Source organism: Pelodiscus sinensis, chromosome Z, assembly GCF_052426305.1.
Source record: "Pelodiscus sinensis isolate ZL-2025 chromosome Z, ASM5242630v1, whole genome shotgun sequence".
NCBI classification, from domain to species: Eukaryota; Metazoa; Chordata; order Testudines; family Trionychidae; genus Pelodiscus; species Pelodiscus sinensis.
Window position 1 is genome coordinate 29,352,584 of NC_143085.1, and position 22,485 is coordinate 29,375,068.

The window sequence follows — 22,485 nt, forward strand, 5'->3', positions numbered from 1 at the left end:
ATTTTGTTTGTTTACAGGGTGAGTTTTTAACTCTGCATACTTTGCTAGCTTGGTTTGACAGGCTCCTTGGCCAGAGACTGATATAATGATAATATTTGAACCAGGGAACTGGCAATGCATCATTACTGCTTGGAGAAGAAAAAGCTGCATTAAATTAGGGGGGCTGATCTTTAACCGTGCTGTAAGGAAAACTGCTCAATATGTTTTGAACATTGCTTCCCATTCTGAGGTAAGTGCCATACTCAATGGACTTCACCACAGAGATTCATTAATTCTGTTACATGCTTCTCCTTCCCCTTGACCCTATGGAAGCTTCTTCTGTAGGCATGTCAAAGGGTTTGAGCTCCATGACTGGTGAGGGCATATCCCTCTTCCTCCATCCCCATGGAGATTCTCTTGCATAAAATAACATTAATACCACCAGCATCATCTTACGCAGCATGATATGATATGCTCTGGAGGGGAGTTTCTGGCAGCTGTCACGGGAGAGTCCATGGGAATAGAAGCATTGGGCTCTGTGTTCAGCATAGATGTCTGGATGCCTGGACGTTTATGGAGGGGGAACCCTGTCTCTCCATAGTGAACAGTCACAGGAGGAGATTTCTTCAAGGTAAAGTTTCCCGTGGAATCAGCTTCCTTGTGCTGCTTTCTCTGCATTAGAGGATGATATGGCCCATTGTTAGGAGCAGTAGTTTATTTCAAAAGACGATCATGCCAGAACTTGTGCTTACCTCTCTTGCAGTCAAGGCATTCCTTTCCGCAAGCATTCCAAGTCCTTCCCTCAGTTACAAACATGTAACCCTATTGATTTCGGTAGAGCTGCTGACATGTAACTCTGAGAGCAGAATGTGCCCTATGTAAGGCACTGGAGTTGTTCTGTGTTGCGGGTTCTTTTTCAGAGAAAAGCTATGGAGAGTTTCTGATTTTCAAAATGGGGTTACAAATCCTAACACATGCTTTACAGGAATAATATTAAAATTGCAAGAGTCAATGGTTTTTTATAGTGAGCAATGTGGCTGTATGAAAAAAAGAAAAAGAAAAAGAAAAAAAAAAAGCATGTTTCTACCAGTACCTGCTTGTCTTTGAGCCATACCTGATTGCATTAGTGACAATACTCTTTTTTGACTCCTTGCTAGCACCGTAGAGCTGAAAGGTCAGGATTCTTTTTTATCTTATGCATTATCAATAACGTTTTCATGTAAGTGGTGTTAGCAGTTTTTTTACTGCTGATGATCTGAGGTGGATCTTGGCTTTTAGATCTCAAGTTGAGTGTGCAGCAGCAGCAATTAGAAAATACTTCTCCTGGGTTGTAAACTGACCTAGCTGGAGTCAACCAGAGAATAATCTTGAAACCCCATCGTGTCAGTTTTATAGCTGCTTTTCAGAGAACAGCATTTTAGTATTTCTACTAAGTACTTGAAAGAGGTCTTGTAGTAGATTTATAATTAACATTTTGTGCATAACTTGGTTATACTGTTATGAAATCCTTCATGAAACCTACCATAAATGATTTAAACTCTTTAAAACTTTGTGTCAAAAGGAGCCATGACCTAGGTCTGTTCATTTATTTCTCAATGTACTGTAATCAGGTTCTTATTCTACACCCTTTACTGTAGTATCTGTAAGGCAGATGTTAACGTTGCACATAAGACTACTGAAAGTTGTACAGTAGAATCACATACCTGAATAACAGACTGAAGTTAAACCACAAACTTGGGATAGAAAGGGGATGTGTGAGATGCTTTTTTTCCAGAATCAAGTCGCTGAATTGGCAACCTGTTATTCAGCCATCGCATGTTAATCTGACTGGCTATGAGTGGAGTAAATATTTAAAGCTTTTTTAGCAAAGATTTAAGTAGCAAAACATTCAGCTTTTTATATGATTAAAACTCTGATGCAAATCCTACCAAAGCTGTTTGTTTTCAGGGATAATTCCAATTTAAAGCCAGCTTCCTAAGGTCTGATATTGTTCCTACTTTAGTCACTTTTGGTGACTGAAGGCTAGCTGGACTGACTCCTAAATTGTTGCTATCTGCTACTACTATATCTGGGAGAGGGAAGAAATGTAGCTGAGATCACTGCTAACCCTGCCTGAAAAACACAAGTTCAACATCTCTTGCGTGTCTAATACAGGATCTAAGGCTGTGGTCACCAACCAGTCAATCGCAATTGACTGCGGGTACAGCCAGTCAATTGCGAGGCAGTGTTCTCAGACCCCTTGTTGTTCCCTCCACCCCCAACAAGGAGCCCACATTGGCAGTACAGCCTCCCGTAAAAGTGGAGCTAGCTCCGGCTTCCTGTGGCATGAGGGGGAGGTCCTGCGGCTCTGTGACAGAGCCAGCCTCTCAGGAAGAGTGCATGCTATTGTGGGGAGGGGAGGAGCAGCGCATATTCCTGAAAAGCATGCTTCCTGAGATCTGGCGCACAGACTCAGAACGTCTTCTCCCCCGCCTCTTCCCCCCACACGCTGCAGGAAGGAAGGCAGATAGCACAGGGAAGGAAGGAAGAAGAAAGCGCGCGCTCTTCCCCTGCTCACAACAGCACGTGTGCTTTCTTGTCTTCACTTCCTTCCCTGTGCTCGCCAGGAGGCAGTTTAAGATGGCGGCGCAGAACCCGGAGCAGCTGGATTTCTTTAAAAAGCCACATGTATGCTTCTTCCAATGCTGCCTGCAGATCCTGCCCCAGAGATCCTCGTTCCTGGAGACCCCTGGTACCAGCTGAACTGCTCCTACTCCCCCTGGCCAGACCTTCACCAGTGCCTTGGCCCCTCCCCCGGCCAAACCCCACCAGCACCCCGCTCCTGCCCCCTCTCTTCTGGCCAGACGCCTACCCCCAACTTGCTCCTGTACCCTACTTTCCACTCAGATTCTGCACTTCCATCCCTATCCCACTCACTGGCAGACCTGTCCTATGCATTGGATCCCTCATTTTTGGCTCCACCTCAGAGCGTAGAGGGTCCCCACACATTCCACTAACTTTGGAACCCCAGAAGTGTTAATCTGGCTTGAGGCCTTGATCCTCAGTCCTACCTACCTTACCCTCCCCCCATGGGGCTGGAGTACCTGGGGAGTGAGGTGTTTCAATTGGGGCCACATTAGTGAGGCTTGGGGAGTTTTGGAAGGGTCGTTTTTTGCATCTCACTTGTGTGGTCCCCGACTGATTTTTCTGTGAGTCAGTGATTCTGACCCAAAACAGGTTCTCGATCCCTCCCATAATAAAGACAATGCTGACACTGGAAATAATATTTTATTTTAAATGAAGCCTGGCCAACAAGCCCCCAATTGGAGCCAAGCCCCCATCTGGCCGCTGAATCATAACACTCCTGTACCCTACATAGAGGCCAGCCCTGAGCCCCTCATACATCTGAACCCTCTGCCCTGAGCTCCTCACATCCCCTAACTCCTGCCCCCTTACATCCCCAGTCTTCCACCACAACTCTCCTGCACCATCCGCATACTGCAAACTTGTGTCTCGAGCCCATCATACACCCAACCCCCAATGCCCTGAGCCCCTCATTTCCCCAACCCAAATTCCTGCACTCTCACATCCACATTGCAGCATGCTCAGAACCCCAACCCTCCACCTGATCCCAACACTTTCCAGCCTGGAGCTCCCTCCCCAAGCCAGCATCTCCTCCTGCACCCAAATTCCCTCCCAGAGCTTGCACCTCTTACCCTTCCCACACCCAAATCCCTCATTCCCACCCCAGAGCCCGCACCTCCTGTCTCAACCCAGTAAGAGTAAATAAGGGCTTGGGACAGCAAATGATGGAGATGAGGGGAATGGTGAGGGCAGGGCCTCAAGGAAAGAGTGAGGTCTTGGGGAAGGGATGGGGTAGATCTTGGCTTGCCCTGAGATTTAAAAAGTGATCTTAGGTGCAAAAAGATTGGAGACCACTGGTCTAAGGAAATATAGGGGCAACGAGGGAAAGGAAATCCGAAGCATTGTACAATATGCTGGAAAGCTGACTTCCCTCAGTCATAGCAAATAGAAAGTTATTGTGTCTCAGGACAGTAGCCTTTATTTTACTTTTAGGTTTTAATTTTTGATTTCTCTGTGCTCCCATCCCCCAACTGCAAAATGAGAGCAAATGCTTCCTTTCTGTGTCTTTAAAAATATCTTGATGATGCATGAGATAAAAAGGTCATCTGATAAGTGGGTCCTACCCACAAAAGATCATCACACTGTATAAGGTGGTTACCTCTCTGAGACTTTTTGTCTGTCTTGTTTGTTTAGATTGTGAGCTCTTATGTGTCTCAGGTGTTTGTACAAAGAGACTTACATTTCAGGGGGTGCCTTTAGATGAGATGCTATTGATATACAAATAGCAACATTGGGGCCCAGTTTTCTTGAGCTGCCTACAAGCTCTTGCAGCTTGAAAAAAACCTTTTTATAAAATATTTCTTAATGTGTAAAATAATGAAAGTGAGCAAGTTGTGCCAAACTTAGATGACATGTTTTCATTTCACTCAGTTGTCAAAAAGATGAAACAATTTGCCTCATTAAAAATGAGACATTGTTGCTAAGAGGGCACATTAATTCATTCTGGTAGTTGGACACCCTTTTTCAGTGAAGTAAATAAGTAAATTATTATTTCAGCTAAAATTGGGATGAAATTTGTAAATGTTCAATTTTTTTAATATTTAGGATTAAGAATTGCAGCAGGGATGGACTCGTGTGGTGCTGTAGCTGGACCTAAGTGTGCAAGAATCCACTAAAAAATAATATGTACAGTATTTTGAAAGCCTTTTTAAAATGCAGACTAGCCAGATGGTCAAAAGAACCGATCAGTGAGGCAATATGTAAATATTTTCGATCATTACCATGGCACTTCTGTGTTGACACTGAAATGTGAAGTGCTATTCCATGGAGCTCATGAGTGATCAGCAGATGAGCTCTGATAAAACAGGGAATAAAGGTGAAAGCCTGATTCTTATTGTGGAGTGTGGGTTTCATCTCTATGGGAGTATAAAATCCATTTGTAGAATATGATGGAAAAGCCTTCTTCATCTTAGCATGTTATTTAAAGCCAGGCAGTTTTTATTTCCTCTTTGTCATGTCTTGATCAAATGTGGTTATGGGGGTTTTCTTTTTTTTAGAGTTCTCATTTCAGCTGAAATATTGTGCAGTAGTTACCACTTCTGCTTTAATTGCCACAGATGTATAGAAACAAGCAGGGGCTGGAGCTGTCGAGGAGTTCATTGTTTTAAACATATACAGCTAGAGAGAGTGGTCATAAAATAGCTAAAAAATCAGCAGATTAAAATAAATTTTAAATAAATAAAAAGCCTCCTTGCAAAGAAACTGCATATAGCAGCTAGAGCAGGTCTTTTAGAAATGTATACTAGGGGTGATAACGTTTTCATGCATAAAACATAAGGTTCCCTCAATAAGAATACTGAGCCCTCATCCAGCAGAAAGCAGCTTCCTGAATTGCTTAGCTCATGTAAACCCTTTAAGAATTTGAGTCTGCAACCTCTATTGAGGATGCTCCCTCTTGAGAGGATTTTTTCCACCCTTTTGTGATAGTTCCTAAACTAGCGTTAGACAGACAGCTGTGGTAGATCCTGTCTAGGGCCTAAGACTCTTAACTAACCTTCTTACCAGGCCTGTGTGGAGCAGTTGCTATTGTTCTTAGTTGCATGGCTTCTGCGGCAAAGGCCATTGTTTATTTTGGAAGTTGGGGTTCTGAACAGACTGACTGGCTGCAGTATACAGCAGGCTCTCATAATATTAAATACAAATTCTTCCTGCTGTAATTTATTTATTTATTCCAGTATTTAACCACCCTGAAGTTAGAAAAAACTTCCAAACTGTCAGGGTGGTTAAAAACTGGAACAAATTGCTTAGGAGGGTTGTGGAATCTTCATCACTGGAGATATTTAAGAGCAGGTTAGACAGACATTTGTCAGGGACGGTCTAGATGAATGTTTCTCAACCAGTGGTACGAGTACCCTTCGGGGTACTTGAGAGAAGTCTGGGGGGTACTCAACACAAAACAAAAATTAAGTTTTTTCCAAATTTCAGTTAAGTTTTACAGCGTTTTATTATTTTTGTACTTTTTTATACCCAAAAATGTTATTGCTCGTCCAGCTACAATTAAGTTGTTTAAACAAATGTGTTGCAATGGTAGAAAAAAATTTTGTGTCTGAAAACTGTGGGTACTTGGGGTACTTATAATTTTTTTTTTGAAAAAGGGGTACTTTATTAAAAAAAGGTTGAGAAACACAGGTCTAGATGGTTCTTGGTCCTGTGGTGAGGGCAAGGGTCTGGACTTGATGGCCTCTTGAGGTCCCTTCCAGTTCTGTGATTCTATGATAATGAGATCACCAGGCCTGAGGGGGAAGGTGGTTCTGATCCCTGATCTGACAAACTCCATCACTGACCTTGGGCCCATTGCTAATTTTTTGGCCTCCATTTTCCCCTCAGCAAAATAGGATAACCATGTGCCTACCTTGCCTGGGTACTGAACTGGTGGTTACTGTTTGCAAGGAGCTTTGAAAATGAAAATGCCACATGCATGTTGAGCATCATTGCAGGCATTGTACAGCCCAAAGAACTGTCCTTGGGTGACATCTCTGGCTGTCCTGGAGCTTAGCCAACGAGAGAGCTCATCCCACACAGCTGCTTCCTTCCCCAAACAAAGTGATGGGGAAAACCCATGTGAAGATATTAGGGTGAAGATCTCTGCCTGGGTGAGGAGGAAGCCTGAATAATTACACCTCCTCCTAATTGGGTAAACAGATTTATCATGGGGAGCACACTCTCTGAGGGCAATACACAGGGTGTTACTTCATCCCCAGGTATGCCGTAACTCACTTGGGCTCCATAGCTGTAGTTGGGTGAAGAGGTCCAGCATATGGGTATATCTACACTTGCACCCCCTTTCAAGAGAGGGATGCAAATGTAGACATTCAAAATTGCAAATGAGGTTGGGATTTAAATATCCTGCGCTTCATTTGAATATTTGCATTATGGCGCTATTTCAAAGTAGCGCTATTTTGAAAAAAGAAACGCTGTGTAGATGCTGTTATTTCGAAAGAAAACCCTTCTTTCGAAATAACTGGTAAACCTCAAAGGAGGAATAAGAGTTATTTCTGAAGAAGAGTTTTCTTTCAAAATAACTGTATCTACACAGTGTTTCTTTTTTTGAAACAGCGCTATTTTGAAATAGCGCCATGAGGCAAATATAGAATATTTAAATCCCGGCTTCATTTGCAATTTTGAATGTCTACATTTGCATCCCTCTCTAGAAAGAGGGTGCAAGTATAGACATACTGTGTGGGATTGCCTTGCAGAGAAGTGAGGCACTTGACTAGGTTTACTCTTCCTCCCTTCCCCGATCTGTTTTATCATTCTACATCCCATCCCTGTTTCACTTTTAGGCCTTGAGCAATTTCACATCCTTTCCTTTGGATGGATCAGCCTTGAGTCTCCCAGACCTGGTATTTTCCTCAAGCCTGGAAATATGTGCTCCTGGTTCAGGCCCTTTGTGTGTGAAACCAGAAGCATCTCTCTGTTCCTTAAAGAGTGGAACTGTAGCAGCATGGTAAAGAATCCAGATGCAACTGACATTGGGGAGAGAAGAGCTGAGACCATCCCTTTGTGTTCACTTCATATTATTTATTTGTAAATTGCCAGATTTAGCTTTCTTATTATAAACTGCACCTGTTCCCCAGCATGTTCTGTTGCCTGTCTTGTCTGAATCCTGGGTGCTTTTTGGTTGGGGATTTAATTATTCCTTTTTTAAACAAAAAGCCAAAGTGCTGACAGCAGCTTTAACTAATTACAGGCAGGTATGGCACCAATAGGCAGCAGTGAAAGTAACTTTAAAATTTCTGACACACTGTCCTATCACAAAGTTGGGTGCCTGCCAGCTTTTAAATAGCTCCCTACTGGCTTTTGCTGGAGCTCAGCCAGCTGTTGCCAGAGCTGCGCACCAGGGTGCACCTGTTTATTTTTACCTCTGCCATTAGGACCTGTTAAAAGTCTGATAAGACAGGGGAAAACCCTTTCACTTCAGGCTAGGCCGCTATTGTGAATGGCCAATCAGATGTCACTTTCAAATTATGCATGTACAATATTAGGCAGCAGCTGATCTCTGGGAGGATCTAACATTATTACTATAGATTGTACAAAATCATTAGGCTAGGATATAACAATTGCACTGGTTGGAACTATTTCAGTGCTTCGTTACTCATGGAAAATTGCACTGTGTCCACTTGTACAGCTATGCAGAAACAGAAGAAGGATCTTTCTTCCACTCTCCCTATTCCTTTCTCAGAGCAGTGCATCAGTGCTCTTTTTTTGATCCACCTGGTTATCACAGGTTAGATCCCTGCCTAAAGCTGCTGACTGATTATAGCAGGTGTGGTTTGTTAGTTCTGTTGGGTTAAAAGGAACGTAAAAATGACCTTGAAGACACAAGTATCAGTAGGGTAGCCGTGTTAGTCTGGATCTGCAACAGGACTCCTTGTCGCTCTTTTAGGCACAGGGAACTAGGATCTGGAACACTGAGTCTTCTGCATTGAAACCCTAGGAATAGCTAAGCATAGGGTCAAGGATGTATTGTGGTTTGTTTCAACTAATGATAAAGCCAAATGCCAGGTGGGGACCAACCTGGGAATTCAGTGTAGTGTTTTGCATAGGGCACCAGAATGGGAATTTTGGTTATGCTGGTTATGTTCCAGGCTCTTTGGGAGTCTTTGGTTAAGTTCCAGGCTGTGCCACTTATCTGCTGCCTGACAATGGCAAGTCACTTCCTCTCTCCATTCTGTTTCCCCTCCTACCCTTTGTCTTCTCTGTTTAGGTTATCAGCTTCTTGAAGCAGGAACTGTGTCTCTTGCTGTGTGTCTGTACTAAGGTTGTAATAGTGTAGTTGATTAACCGATAAGCAAAAGTGTATAGGTTATTGCTATAGACTACACGCGTTTCTCTCCTTGCCCCTTGCCAGTACATTTTTTAGCAGGCTGGCCAGCAGCCCAGCTCTGTTCTGGCTTGCAGCAGGCCTGGGAGCTCAGCCCTCACCCATATAAGAGCTGCTGCCACTCCAAGGCAGCAGTGTTGGGCAACAGGCATCTAGTACCCAATGAGAGCTGATTTTTAAACTGCCCCCCTTGCAGACCAGCTCCCGCCTGGCACCAGTGGCACGGGGCTCCTTGGGATTGGGGTCGGAGCGCGCTGGCTGCCAGCCCTGCTCCTGGGAGCTACAGAATAGTCAACTAATTGATACGAATTCATAAGGTTACTAGACTATTCAATTAACCGATATTTAACATCCCAAGTCTGTACTATGTGGAGCCCTGATATTGGCTTGGGACTGTAAGTGCTACCATAACCCAAATAAATATTTGGCCCATGGTATACTTCAGTGACTCTCAAGCAGGTGTATGAAGAGGTCTTCTAGGGGGTACATTAACTCATCTAGATATTGGTCTAGTTTTACAACAGGCTTCATAAAAAACACTAGCAAAGTTGGTACAAACTGAAATTTGATGCAGACACTGACTTGCTTATACTACTGTGTATACTATAGACTGAAATGTAAGTACAGTGTTTATATTTCAATCAATGTATTTTATAATTATCTAGTAAAAACAAGAAAGTTAGCAAGTTTTCAGTAATAGTGTGCTGTGCCTCTCTCATATTTTTTTGGCTAATTTTTTTTAAGTGAGGTGAAACTTTGGGGCATGCAAGACAAATCTGACATCTGAAAGGGATACAGTAGTCTGGAAAGCTTGAGGACCTCAACTATACCCTGTTGTATTTGTTCTGTTTAGGGTGAGAATGCCACCCATTCCCCAGTAAAAAATACTTGTGTGTGACATTTATGTTATCTCTGAGGGGGAACAACTAAGAGCTGAAGCACAACGTATCAGTTAAGTAGACTGGCCTTCAGAAGCCAGCCAAAAGAATGTTATAATTAGTCTGCTTCCATGGCAAGATAAATGCCAATTCTATTAGTGTAGTGCTGAGTTTTCAACATTTTTGCTAAAAATGAGCAACTCACCACCTGCTGGGTGGCACCTCATTTTAACTGCAAAATATATTTACATATGAATCTGTCTACTTATAGCTATTGCTGCTTTGATCGGCTTTTTTGCAGTTACATGATGCTTTTGAATTTAGTGTGTGTGTGTCTGTCTGTCTGTCTTAAGAGATTCTGAGGAACTTCCACTCCCATGGAAGTCTGAGAAAATTGGGATTGATTAGTACCATTCAGAATCAGGCTCCTTATTGGTGGTCAGTAAATATGCTATCATGCATTAAAATTTCCTTCTTTTTGTCACGTGAGCTACCTTGGTCCAAGCGTGCCTCTGGTGCAACTCCACTAAAGGCTTCAGGATTGCAGAAAGAAAAAATTTAGAGCCAATATTATCATGGTATGTCTTTTTAATGAACATATGGTGAATAAAAGTCAATTTATTATTATATTAAGTTACAACATTTTCTTATTGAAGGATTAGGATTTTTTAAAAATTTTAAATTAAATACTGTTTATCTTTTTAAAAATAAGCCTATTTAAAATAAAAAATGAAATTATGACACCCTATGTAAAGGCCTAAAAGTCATATAATAAACTAATTAATTCATTTTTTTCCAAAATTTAAATAAAGGGGCTGCTTTTAAAATTATATACAAGATAAGGTGGAAAAATCTTAACTTTTGAGGTAAATTCAAGCTATGTCACAACGTTTTGTACTGTGTTAAATAAGTATCTTTGTTATTTTCAGTCTTTATGATGGAGGGAATTCTGGTATTTACAGTTTTGCAGTATAAATACTGTGTTTTTGTTATGCAAAAAAGTTTTTACCTTAAAGTCTTTTGGTTTCATTATAATTGACAGATTCAGAGAGAATATCTTCTTGATTTGAACTAGTTAATTTAAAGAACTGTTAGGGAGTTTAAAAAGCAGGAATGCTCATTTTCCTCATCCAATCTATGAATAAAAAAACTAGGATGGAGAGAATGAAGTCTACTAATTCTAAAAATATGAAGGATATGGTACCAGATTTTCAATGGTACTTAAGCAGTTAGGCACCTAATACAATTTTCAAAAAATGTCTCCTGTGGGGGTTAGGCACCTAATCTGTTTCGGGAACGTAAAGCTTTTGAAAATCTGACCCATGATGACCAGAAACGAGCTAGTCAGTTCATTAACTTTAGATGATACTTCCTTAGTTTAATAAATACATTAGTTTAAAATGCAAGGCATAATTTGATAAATGTTTTTATGTATGTAGCACATTTAAGGTAGTTTTATTTAACTCATAAAAATAAGTTTTCAATACTGCTTTTGTGTATTTTTAATGTAATTCAAATTTTCATTCTAATGTAAGTGTGAAAGAAATCACAAGTAAAATAATTACCATCTTATCATGTAAATAGAAAATGGTGAATAACACATTTTTAACATGATAAAAATGTATACATTAAGAATCTGAACAAATGTATTTAAGTAAGATATATCCTTAAATAGATGTATGTAGATATAGTGTAAATTTGATTAGCAAAAAAGTACCAGTGTTTGGTTTAAATGCCATATTTGCATTGCAAATCAACATATTTAAATGATCATGACAGCCAAGAAAAACAAACCTTTCTTTTGGACAATATACAAATACAAAACAAAATTAATATTTAAATCAAGGTTTCCTGTTTGCTATTTGAATCACTTTAATTTCAGTCAAGCCTCACCAATGAGGGTAGGAGGTAATTCCTCTTAACTTGTGTCTCTTATCAGATTCTTGCAAGCCTGGAGCTGAAATCTATCAATAGAGATTTTCTTTAGGCACTAGGGTTAGCATTTAGGACTGCCTGACTACTGGTCCTGTTATCTGACTACTCTGCCGTGTTACCAGAGTTGCAGCTCAATTTCTAAGCCAAATTGCATCCATTAATAGTAGTCACATTACTAAAGGTTTTTATATGGGTTAAATAACTTGCTGTCAAACTGCTGTAGCATTTTTATCTGTGCTGGAAGAGCAGAAGTGGTGTTTGGGCTCCATGCGACCGGCTGAGCTGTGAATCGACAGATGATGTTAATAGGCATTTGAGGAAAAAATATATTTTAAGCTGTCTAGCTGTTTGCTCTCTGTGAGGGCTGTGAGACTAATGGGCCTGAAACATTGCTCATGCTTGCTCTTTCTCCAGTGTGACTCTGACCCATGCAAGCATGTTAAATAGTTTGTATGAAAATAAAAGAGCAAACTGCAATTAAAATTTATTTTGATAAGGTTTAAATCACAAGCCTATTAACCTTGGCAGGTCAGCTAAGTAGTGCACAGTGTAGTGATTCCACTTCTGGCTTGTAATCTATGTTCCAGTAATAAAGATGATGTGCCGTGTGGGGTCGGTTCTAGTAGGCGCGTTTTCCAAGGTAGCACTTTTTAAGATAGTTCTACTTTATGCTTGACCTAAGGAGTCTTTGGGAAAAGGGGTGTGTGTATTGGCAACCACATATCTCTGCTGCAAGCATGTATGTTGGGAAAACTCTTGCATTGCCATGAAATGTTTTTTTCCTGCTGTGTAACACAGGGTCTTAGTGTCCAGGACAGGACCTGCTTATAATGACTGGGGGCCAGCCTGGCACAATACTCCAGTGCGGGAAAGAGTAGTGGGTGGATACCTCTCAATCTCAAAGAGACAATATTTCCATTGCTCTCTTGGAGGGTCAGGTGCTGTAAGGTATCTTTAATAGGAGACCAGTTGATAGGGGGCCATCATGGGGCTGCCCTGAATTGGTGCATCACACTCCCTTGAGAAGCCTAGATAACCATCTCATGGCCACACCCACCTCTGAGGATGTGCTCCTGTTGGCTGTGAACCTTCTGGCAAAGACAGATGCCTGGAGTCATTTCTGTATTCCAGCACCTGTCTGGACTGTCTGCTGCTGGGAGCTTTTGACAGGGTCTGTGCTGGCTGCTTCTGGGAGAAAGGGACAAAAGAAGGTGTCCCTGAGCAAAGGTGTGGGTTTGAAAGGCTTTGAAGAGACATAGAGTAAACTTGACATTAGTGTGGGAAGGGGTAAGAAGCCAGTGGAGTGAGGCTTGGAGGGACTGGGGAGGGTTTTGTGTGAGAGACCTGATGTACTGATCAGGCACTCTAAAATGTGCATTAAAAATGATCTGCAGTAGTTAAAAGTAATGCTGAGAGCCAACCAAAGGAATCTCTTTAAAAAGGTAATAGCCACTTGCCATAATTAAGCAAACTGCACAAGCTACTTAGGATATAATTGTTCTATTATTTTCTTTGTAGACGTCTCTCCACTCTCTTAGCACAGGCAGCCTGAAGGGCCAGGATTGCCCATATAGTCTGAGGCACAGAGCTAGAAGGGGCTGTGTCTCATAAATTCTCTATCTCTGCCCTAGTACAGGAGGAGAGCTGACATCTACATGGTTTGAGATGCTAAAACTCTCACTTTCCCTGGTAGCGCAACCCTCTCCCCTTACAGTGCTGTTTCTTTTGCAGTAGGTGAGAAAAAGAATCATCTCTCTCTAGTGGTATTGGGCGGTGCTGCTTGTTTTTACTCCTCCCTTGCCTGTGGAAGTGAAGAGCTTCTATAAAGGCATTTCTGTCTCTCTTCCCACTCCTAAAGCGAAGGGTCCTGCCTCATCTCAGGGGAACTGTTTACTAGGTTGCTGCAACGTGAATTTCTTCTTCAGCAACATCTATACTAAATATCTGTTCACTTACATCATTCGGCATCCTGCATGAATTGGTAACCTTGCATGGAGGATTATGATTATCTTATGCGAAGAAAGCACATGATAGTGGTCAGTACAATATTTTTTTTTTCTTATTTTAAATTTCCATGAGTTAGAGATTACAATGACTCATGGCTTGGAATGAGCTGAAATCCCTAAGGTGCTTGTTACCGCCTACTATCACTTATTGAATTTCTAACATAGTGGAGGGATGTCTGCAGAGAAATATGATGTACAATTATAAAAGGTTATAGCTTCATGTTGTTTGTACAGGAGTTATTAGCATGGCATAACTTCACTCTTGCTGTTAATTTCCCAGCGGCATGGTTATTAAGTACATTGTTCTGTATTTTCTCTAGGATGTTGACATATGTTGACCAACAGTGACATTGTATGTCAGCACTGCTGCATTGACTCCCTCCTGAATTCAGAAGCATCAAGAGAGATTTCATATGTAAGGTATGTTCTCACAGTTCCACTGAAATATATTTCTCTTTATATTAAAAAGAATAATTCATACACTACTATAGAGAATGGCAGCTATTTCTGGGGAGCAAAGGGTTAACCCCAGTTCAGGTTCCCCTTTGGCAGGTGCTCAGAGGAAGGGCTATATAGCAGAAGTTCAAAGAGTAGCTGTCTTGGTAACCTTTGGGAGGGTTAGACTCCATGCCTAGGACTCTCTGGAGTAGATTGTCTTGTGCTGAATTAATGTGTGTGTTTTCTGGTTATAATTCTCTTTTTGACTAAAAGTTTTGTTGAGTGTAAGTGTGCTTTTGTTTCTGCTCTGTGAAAAAGAGCTCTCTGAATTTTGTAAAGTGGATTCATTAAATGGACGCTTCCAAATTTGGACTGTATATACTGAAAAAAAAATCATATAAATATATTAATCATTTTCCTTTAAGAAAAATCAGTGAATGTAAGCATTTTGTTTTTAATTTAAACCGGGCAATGTTTGGTACTGTAGTATTGTTCTAGTGCATCTAATCCAGAAAGCAAATAGAAATTGACCAGCTCATGTTCATTTTCCAAGCTGACAAAAATGCAATTCCCTCCCTCCCCCCCCTTTCTTTCCTCCCCAAAACAGTAAAATGGTAAGAAGTTGGAGGGTTTTTTCTTTTGGAATAATTGAAGGTGTCAGGATATTTTTTTTTGTAATGGCATGATACATTTGAAGTATAAACATAAAGTGTTCCTTTAATGTTTATTTTAAATATTTAGTGATATTTATTAAATGTCCTTCACGTTAATTTTTCAGTCCTGACTCATATTTCTAAAATTCCCTATGGTACTAGCAAATAAACAGGCATTCCCCAGCTTGAAAGTAGGTGTGACCTCAGCATACTTTTTTGACTATTTCTAAGTGCTGTTTGGATCTGTTGTATTTTCCCACTTCTGTTATTCCATTTCACCTGAACTCCATTAACATATAGTCCCAAAATGTCCGTGTTTCCCAGTCAGTATTTTCCTTTGGAATGATGTCTGAGTGCTGCAACCTTGTATTCTGCTGTAGTAGACTAAAATTCAAGACTGCTTACCTTCAGTTCGGAAGCAGCTGCAAGCACAGGATGGACAAGTATGGCTGGGAGAGTATCAAGGCTGAGGCATACAAGTTGCTTTCCCTGGGCAATGTAGTTATTCTGAATGTTCATAGTTGTGAAGGAAAGCATAATCGGGCCTTGAACTAGCATTTGGTGCCGTAAACAGAAGTGAGTGAAGGTGAAGGGCTATGTGTTACCCTTAGTATTATATTAGTGTAACACCCGAGAGGGACAGTGAGCCCAAGTAATTCATCAGGATTCACCTTGGAGCATCTCCTCCTGATATTCCCCATAAAGTCTGTGGGGCCAAGGTCCTGGCATGGTTACCGTTCCTCACTCTGCAGAAGGTTTGTGTCTTTCTGGGATCCCCTTGTCTCTTGAGGGAGACATGCAGCCATTGGAGTCTCCCTCCCTATTGCAGTTATGCATAGGAGCCATGGACAGGTTTCTCTGGACATAAATGCCACTGTTAGCAGCTTAACAGCAGAGTTAATGCCCTTAGCCGCACAGGTTTTCACTCCTGTCCATGGGTTCCTAAGTAGGGCCTCCTTTGAGCCTCTACTGTGTGTTAGAGACATATAGGGACTGCCAGTTGTTTAGAGGAAGGGCAGGAACAGGCTATGTTGGTTCTGCTTGTACTTCCCATGGGTTCAAGGCACCTTTTGTCTTGGGGTACTTCTAGACTACATGCCTCTGTCGCCAGAGGCATGTAGATTAGGCTACCAGGCATAGGAAAATGAAGCAGCGATTTAAATAATCGCCGCTTCATTTAAATTTACATGGCTGCCACGCTGAGCTGATCAGCTGTTTGTCGGCTCAGCGCGGTAGTCTGGACGCGCGGGTGTCGACATCAAAGGCATTTGTCGACCACCCAGGTATGCCTCCTGGGATGAGTTTTACCTGGGTGGTCGACAGCTGCCTTTGATGTCGACACCCGCGTGTCCAGACTACCGCGCTGAGCTGACAAACAGCTGATCAGCTCAGCGCGGCAGCCATGTAAATTTAAATGAAGCGGCGATTATTTAAATCGCTGCTTCATTTTCCTATGCCTGGTAGCCTAATCTACATGCCTCTGGCGACAGAGGCATGTAGTCTAGACGGACCTTTAGTTCCTACTCATTTGCTCCTCTCTGGGCTGCGAAATGCAGGGGATTGTGTTGTGTAATCTAGTAACGAGCAAAGGAAGGCAAATTCAGTCTCCTCCCGCTTTCAGGTTTAACTTTACCCTGTGGACTTAGCCTCATTCCTTTCACTCTCCTGAAGGGATTAATGTATCAAGAGGGCTGAGTGTTTCTCTGTAAAACAGACACAATCAGTTACTCAGAGAGCGAGGAAATGCTACTTTTATGCACAGTGAAATGAAGCCGCACAGTGCAGTTCATTGGGAAGCTGAAAGGAGCGAGTAATGTCTATGGCTTGGCAGGTTATGTACACAAAAATAAAATTGGCTTTAAAATTTGGTGGTGAATGGGGCACTCATGAAAACAAAGATCTTAATGGCACTGGTCAGAAGTAGGAGCTGTTGGATACAGCCGCTGAGTAATTTTCATATGGTGCTCTGCCATTGTCCCTCTGCTAGACTGCTGCTGTTCAGTCCCTGATGGACTAGTGACCAGATTGCTAAATAGAGCAAATAATATGGGGGGGGGGGAGCAGAAAATAGGGGATAAAGGAGTTCCCTTAAGGCTGGTCTCGTGAGGTGTTGAAAGTCTTTCACTCCCACTGCTCTCAACACCTTAGAGGATTAGCACCTGGGAGAAATCCCATCCTACATCCATGGGGGCATTATAGTTAAAAGACAAGAACTGGGTCTGATTCACAAGGACAGAGCCAGCCCTGTGGGTGTACAATACTCAAGGGCCATATGTGGTGCTTCTAGGACCTGTGATGGGCCTGAAGCATCTCAGGGTATGTCTACACTAGCCCCCTAGTTCGAACTAGGGAGGCTAATATAGGCATTCGAAGTTGCAAGTGAAGCCTGGGATTTAAATATCCTGGGTTTTATTTGCGTCTTCCCGTCCGGTTGCCATTTTTAAATTCTACTAGTCCGAAGTAACTGCCCGTGGCTACATGCGGCACTGAAACGGTAGTTCAAACTAAGTCCTTAGTTCGAATTAACTGTTACACCTCATTCCATATTCCATGAGGAGTAACAGTTAATTCAAACTAAGGACTTAGTTCGAATTACTGTTTCAGTGCTGCGTGTAGCCGTGGGCAGTTACTTCGGACTAGTGGAATTTAAAAATGGTGACCGGATGGGAATATGCAAATAAAACCAAGGATATTTAAATCCCAGGCTTCACTTGCAACTTCGAATGCCTATATCAGCCTCCCTAGTTTGAACTAGGGGCTAGTATAGACATACCCTCATAGAGGTTGGAAGAAACCAGCCAGGAGCAGAGATTGCTACTACACAGTGCCTGCTGCAACGGTGACCTAATTGGATATACGTAAAGGGAACATACAGAAGCCTTTTGGTGAGCATTTCAGCCTGCCAAACCACAGTCTGACAGACTTGCAAGTAGCGGTCTTGTCACAAACCAGCTCCACAAGCCAGATCCACAGGGAGGCCCTGGAATCACAGTTCATCTGCAAATTCAATTTAATGCTGTGGTCACCAACCAGTAGATCACGATCTACCGGTAGATCTCAGGGGCTCTAAGAGTAGCTCTTGAGCCCTCTCTGAACTGCACTCCTGCGCAGTACATTTACATTAGATTTCCTCATTTGAGGAGCAGCTACTCACCGAGCAACAACACAGTGAGTAGCTGCGAGGAATGGTGGGAGCTGGGAGGTCGGGAGGGCTGAAACACCCCAGCCAGCTGACTGTGGCTTTCAGCTGAAAGAGACCCATGCTCCAGCTGATCGGTGGCTTCTCCTCTGCGCTTGCCCATGTGGAGTTGGTGCACCCTGGCTGAGCGTCATGGCCAGCTGGCCGGGCAGCCACTTCTCTTCCCTCCAGCCCGGCTGCTCTGCGCTCAGCCCAGGGAGGCTGCGTCTAGCTCCAGCTGTGCTGGAGCAAGCTTTCCAGACTGAGCGCAGGATCACAGATGCCCATCTGATGGACTGTATACGACTAGCAATCTCAGACTACAAGCCAGACTTCAAGACACTGGCAGATACTGTTCAGTCACAGGTGTCACACTGAGACTTTGTTATTGGAAGAAAAAAATATATAATTATCAATACTTGATTTTAGATTTACAAAATAGCAGAGAACAAAATGTATAATTGTAAATGCTTCATTTGACATTTAAATAACATGAATTAAAAACAGACCATTTATTTCATAACTATAAACATGTGATTTTAATTTTATATATTGCATAATTTAAAAATAAACTGTTTAACACAGTGTATAAAGGCTGGGGATAGCAAGTTATGGACAGGAGAATAGAGAGGATGGGGCTTCAAGGAAGGGGTGGGGCTTCAAGGAAGGGGCGGGGCGGTAGATCTTCTCCTGTTCTGAGACTTAAAAAGTGATCTTGGGTGTAAAAAGGTTGGAGATCACTGTGTTAATGGACTCAATGGTGATATAGGCTGGCTATGACACTACCTACTTAATAACCATTGAAGGTACTAACAGCTCTATGACTGGTATCCTGCCTGTCTTAGGAATCCATCTATTGACTTTGATTTTTATCTGCTTAGGTTTTAGTACCCATTCTCCAGATACTTAATAATGCTCTGTCTCTCACCCCCTCCCTTTTTCTTTCTCTCCTCCCTCCCCTTCCCCTCTCCTATTTATTTCGAGTTTTCATATCCCCTACTCATAACTCCGGTCATCTGAAGAAGTGGGCTGTGCCCACGAAAGCTCATGATACCATCTGCATGTTTTGTTTGTCTATAAAGTGCTACCTGACCATTTGTTGATTTTAACCTGTTCCCCTGATCCTTCCTGTTCTGAGGAGGAGAATTTTTTTACTGCCTTTCCAACCTTTCCTAAGCTTTGGAAAAGAGGAAATGCAAATGTTCTCCTCCTCACACTCATGTCAGTTAGTCTCTGCCTTTCTCACCATGGGGTGGAAAGGCAGCTGGAGATTTGGAGCAACGGAAGGGAGTATGGAGGAGAGACAGACCAGTGGGGGGTTATGCGAGAAGGGGCAGCAGGCATTAAGCGATGGGGCAGGTAGAAAGGACTAATTAGAGCTAGGGGAGGCAGTGCCCTATCTAGGCAATTCACATGTCTTAAAACAACAATGTATAGTACTGTGCTGATTAGGGAAGTATAAATGATATCTGAATTGGCTCCTCTTAGGGATGTTAAATTTCACTTCATCAGCTAAATGAGTAGTCGATAAGGGGGGGACACTGCAGAGCTGCCTGGCTCTTATTACATTTAAAAGGCAGAGGCGCAGCAGGGGGACTGGGCACAAGCCATGACTAAGTTGTCCCAGTTCATGCCCGGTCCCAGATGCTTTTAAAGCAGAGGCGCAGAGTCTGGGACTGGCCATGAGGTGGGAATCAGCTGATTCCTGGCTCACGCCCAGTCCCCTACTGCACCTCTGCCTCTCCTGCCTCCCCCTGATAGAGACAGTGGAGGGGGGGGGAACTGACTAGTCGAATAGACACTCGACTAGTCACATCTCTAGCTCCTCCCTAGCTATTTTTCCTGGCTATGTCCCCTTTCCCAGCCCGTACTGCCATTTTTTTGGCCTGCGCTGTTGCCCTAAGCCCCCAGCACGGCAGGTGAGCACAGCTGAGTTGGATTCCCAAACCAATCCTGCAGCAAGCATTCCTTTGTAGCACCCTGGGTCTCTATGTGGCAGTAAACCAGGGCTGTTTTACAGTTAAGTGGTGTGAGGAAAGTTGTATGAGAGTCACCCGTAGCACGAGAATTGTTGGCCACCTTAGAAGATGGAGGATGAACAGATCAATGCAACGCAATCTATTTTTATGTAGAATCCTTTATATGAAGTATTGCAAGCCACTTTATGAGGAGAGTTTGATCAAGGTGATAGTACTTCAGAGAGCTGGCTGACAGCCACTCTCCAGTAGATGGAACTGGATTCTGCAGAGATGCAACTGAGTGAGATAGGAGAGAATTGCAATTTTAAAAGGGTTTAAAGGTGTTGTGTGTTAGCACAGAAGCTTTTGAGTTACAATAATGGGAGAGAAGAAAGAAGTCACTAATAGAAGAGATGTAAGTGTGGATAACTTGTGGTAAGGGGGATGGATTATTGGACAATGGAATCCGATATGGTATTGGTTCTCAGCAGAGGTGAGTAGTCAGGTACAGGATGCCTCTCTTTATAAGACTGACTTCAGCCAGCACTGAAATTTTTTAACTCTCTAATGGAAATAAGGGCATGTGTAACTTTCCCCCCTCCCCCTTTTCATTGTTGCAGTAAAAGCACTATGCATGATGAGACGCTATTTGGACACCCAGTGTAATGAGGAGGAAAGAGCTGACGACACTGGTGTGGTTCTAACCACAACATCAACTGTCGGTAGTTTCCTGTTACTAGTGTAACTCTCTCTAGATGTGAACTTTGTTCATTTGTGTACTTCTTTTACTCGCATTTGGTAATTTTTGGCGAGTTTCTATTATTAATTTTGTTTAAGAATGGGGTGTTGTTTTTTGCACATTTGTCATATTTGTGTTTGGAGAGTGAGGTAATTATAGAACTCATTACAATCTAACATTTAAGAAAGTGAAAAGAGACTTTTGCACCTCTCTTTTGCAGTTAACAATAACAAAGCCAACAAACAGCCCCCTCAAAAAGCACATCAGGCCCCAGTTTTGTAATCAGAGATGCACACACAAAGCCCTTATGATTTCAGTGGGGTTCAGTGGTCATAAAAGAATACCCCATGGGGGTCTGAGCACAGGATTGGGTTCTCTGATCCCACTCTTTACACAGATTCATTTCATGCTCTCTTCTTCCATTCCCATTCTAGCTGCAGCAGTTGGCCATATCCTTTCGATATTGTAAAAAAGGCTTGGGGAGACTGCATGTTTTCCAGCTCAAGTTATGTTGATTCCTAGGCTGAAGAGTGAAAATTAAAGGGATCAGTTCTGGTTTGAAGTTGGGAAAATACGATTATTATTATTATTGTTATTTTTTATTATTTATTTATTTAAAAACAATGGAAAAAAGACCATCCCTTTCTGACCAGAGCTTCATCTGGAAGAGAAGACTATAAATATTCTAAGTTAGACACCTGAAGAAAAGTAACCTGATTTTTCCAGAGGTGTAGAGCACCTACAGTTCCTGCTGACCTCACTGAAATTTATGAATGCTTCTGAAAAGCAAGCTGTCCTTAAGAGCGTAAGGACACAATTCTGCAAATAGTTAGCACGTGAGTAACTCTCTAACCAGGATGGTAATGGCACTACCATAGAAGTAAATTTTCTCAAGTGCTTTAATGTGTGCCAATTAGACCTTTGGCTCTAAAATTTTGGAAAACTTTGGCCATAGATCTTATTAGGTATGACACATCCTGTGGTCCATTTAGTCCAGTATTCTACCTTAGGTGGTGATTAGTATCTCATGCTGTAAAGCAGTGTTTCCCAGTTTCATTTGGCCTCGGAACCCTTTTAAACTCAAAATAATTTTGCGGAACCCCTAATAACAGTCTTAGATATGGAGCTGAAAAAGTAGACCACAAATAAGTAAGGATAATAATAAACAATTGCTAAACAAGGTCATGAGATCTACAATTAATTTAATTGCACATAATTTAAAAAAAATCACATTTAATGTACACAAAAATATTATTTTTTAAATCATAAAATGTTATTGTAATGGAATTTTCTCATGGAATTCTTATGTTCACTTTGAGGAACCCCTGGGTTCCGCAGGTCACCATTTGGGAAACACTGCTGTAGAGAATGTGGTGGGAGGCGGGGCTGGGAGAGAGGGGAATGCTCTATATGAGAACGGTGTGATTTTGTGTTTGGAAAACCTATGCTGCTTTTTACTAGTAGATGTAAATTCTCTGGTGCTGGAGCCATTATTTTCATGTTTGTTATCCAGCTAAATGCCTCTTTCATCCCTCTCTTGTTTTTGTCTCTCCGTCTGTGTCGGCATTTGAGACTTGCTAGTTATGGGTATTCACAGGAAAATATTGCTGGTGTTTAAACTACCATTTTGTGTAGTTAGTTTTTGATATTTATATTTAATCCTATTGAGATTTACTAAGAGACAAAGGATCACAACAAGGCTATAGGGCTTTATTACAGGCTGATATGCAGAGTGTGATGTTTATGCTGGCTACAACACTGCATATTTCTCTGA

The 22,485-nt window shown here is 42.1% G+C and overlaps 1 protein-coding gene across 10 annotated transcripts in view; it reads left to right on the forward strand.

The window, feature by feature from the left end:
- The window catches only part of PITPNM2 (phosphatidylinositol transfer protein membrane associated 2), a 264,295-nt gene that overhangs the window by 8,463 nt on the left and 233,347 nt on the right, over window positions 1–22,485 (forward strand). For 8 of the 10 annotated variants that reach the window (XM_075898565.2, XM_075898562.2, XM_075898568.2 and 5 more), the window contains exon 2: window positions 14,066–14,165. The gene's annotated coding sequence lies outside the window, so the exon portion shown is untranslated. Of the gene's footprint in view, window positions 1–7,179; window positions 10,383–11,420; window positions 13,776–14,065; window positions 14,166–22,485 lie in introns of those variants that run through there. The other 2 variants (XM_006113724.5, XM_006113725.5) reach the window with 2 other exon arrangements.